This window comes from Schistocerca piceifrons, chromosome 6 (genome assembly GCF_021461385.2).
Source record: "Schistocerca piceifrons isolate TAMUIC-IGC-003096 chromosome 6, iqSchPice1.1, whole genome shotgun sequence".
In the NCBI taxonomy this organism is placed as follows: domain Eukaryota; kingdom Metazoa; phylum Arthropoda; class Insecta; order Orthoptera; family Acrididae; genus Schistocerca; species Schistocerca piceifrons.
This window is the reverse complement of record NC_060143.1, coordinates 308,113,400-308,116,112: the sequence shown is the minus strand read 5'-3', so window position 1 is coordinate 308,116,112 and position 2,713 is coordinate 308,113,400.

Genomic DNA, 2,713 nt, shown 5'->3' with positions numbered 1-2,713 from the left:
TTCTATTAGAAACTGTGCACGTCTTTTACCTATTAAGGTTTCTTCAACGAAGTAAGGACCAATCAAGTAGTGTCTTATTATCCCGTTCCAAACGTTCACATTTCACTGCCTCCTGATGTTCAAGCTGTCTCGGCCAGTGATTATTCTCGGCGGCTCAACAATACATATTACTTATATACATCGTCCCATAATTCGTAAAGGTGAAGGGAATCCTTTAAAGAAAGAACATATTCTACATCTAAATCTACATTTATACTCCGCAAGCTACCCAACGGCGTGTGGCGGAGGGCACTTGACGTGCCACTGTCATTACCTCCCTTTTCTGTTCCAGTCGCGTATGGTTCGCGGGAAGAACGACTGCCGGAAAGCCTCCGCGCGCTCTCGAATCTCTCTAATTTTACATTCGTGATCTCCTCGGGAGGTATAAGTAGGGGGAAGCAAAATATTCGATACCTCATCCAGAAACGCACCCTCTCGAAACCTTGACATCAAGCTACACCGCGATGCAGAACGCCTGTCTTGCAGAGTTTGCCACTTGAGTTTGCTAAACATCTCCGTAACGCTATCACGCTTACCAACTAACTCTGTGACGAAACGCGCCGCTCTTCTTTGGATCTTTTCTATCTCCTCTGTCAACCCGACCTGGTACGGATACCACACTGATGAGCAATACTCAAGTATAGGTCGAACGAGTGTTTTGTAAGCCACCTCCTTTGTTGATGGACTACGTTTTCTAAGGACTCTCCCAATGAATCTCAACCTGGCACCCGCCTTACCAACAATTAATTTTATATGATTATTCCGCTTCAAATTGCTCCGTACGCATACTCCCAGCTATTTTACAGAATTAACTGCTACCAGTGTTTTTTCTGCTATCATATAATCATACAATAAAGCATCCTTCTTTCTATGTATTCGCAATACATTATATTTGTCTATGTTAAGGGTCAGTTGCCACTCCCTGCACCAAGTGCCTATCCGCTGCAGATCTTCCTTCATTTCGCTACAATTTTCTAAAGCTGCAACTTCTCTGTATACTACAGCATCATCCGCGAAAAGCCGCATGGAACTTCCGACACTTATCTACTAGGTCATTTATATATATTGTGATGTGATGTGATGCCTTATCAGAATTGAGCGACAGAATTCCACACGTCTGCTGCATCACCTCTGGTTAATCTGTAGGTGAAGGGACACACATTACGGATGGAAGCTGTTTGCGCGCAATATGCGAACAATGTTGGACTGATTTTTCCAGAGGTATACCTCTTTATCTGAGGTACATCTGGTTTATGAGCAACAGCGGCCAGAACATTTATTTCGTTCACTTGCCTTGTTGCAGGCTTCTTCGTTACTCTCTTTGTTGTATTCCAGTACCATTCCAGTATGCCCGCATCTCGTGGTCGTGCGGTAGCGTTCTCGCTTCCCACGCCCGGGTTCCCGGGTTCGATTCCCGGTGGGGTCAGGGATTTTCTCTGCCTCGTGATGGCTGGGTGTTGTGTGCTGTCCTTAGGTTAGTTAGGTTTAAGTTGTTCTAAGTTCTAGGGGACTGATGACCATAGATGTTAAGTCCCATAGTGCTCAGAGCCATTTTTGAACCATTCCAGTAGCTTTTTCTTCCTAATTTGTTTAATTTTCATTCTTATTGGAGACCATCTACTCCAACATCTGTCGGGACACTTTTGTGTCTACAGTTCAACAGTTCGAGTCATGTTCCTTTTTCATTCTGTGTAAAGAAGAAGCACATTTAGTTTCTCTTGGATTGTGGTAGACAATTTGGTTTTTGAGGCTAACCTTACTCGATACACCTGAACGACACAGACAGAATGAAAGACCTATTTCTCTCTGCCCCTTTTATGCTGGTACAGGAGCAGTATCGTGTTCTTATCTGATGTGACTTATTTCCATATTTGGGTATGAAATCACGACTTTCTGCATAAGACAGCAAATCGTTTCTTCTTCAAAACAAGTAAATCCTTAGTTCTACAAGACTAGTAATCGTATTTCGTAAAACAAATCTTCGTTGAATACACCTTCTTTAAAACTACTATATGAGCAGCAGAAATGACCACATTTCCATATGAAAAATTGAAATTGATACCGATATCTCTGTAATTAGTATAACTATGAAAAGAGGCTATACATTGTTTAATAAGAACTTTCTCACAGTTAATTCAGCCATAATCAGAATTACCGTGTACAGATCCAGAAGTATAAGAGGTGAACACCTTAGCTGATTTGTCCTGTATGTTCAAGAGATGGTGACTTCCTAATATATTTTTATTTGTTCTGCAATCCATCCATCAAGTTCTTCTGTAAATGTGCTCTCATTTTATGCTTACATTTAATTGTTGGACTCTAGTGAAATTTGTAATAGTCATAGATGCACGTTATGTTACTTACACTTCAAGTAAGTCTCATCTGGAGCATGAAGAGAACTGCAGTTTGCTCAGGACACTCATACAGGCAGTTGCACAGTAAAAGAAAATATATTGTAGGGTTGTCTTCATTCCGTAGGTTATCGTTTTATTTTCATTTTAATAGTGCATATGGATTATTTATATACAATAGCAATACTAACATAATATTGATTTCATTATTACATATATAAGAAATATACATACCTGATCTATTAAATACAATATCGAATTCTATTGACAACAAAGAAGAGATACTGTATGAACCATCAAACCTAACAAAACCTAGATTTCGG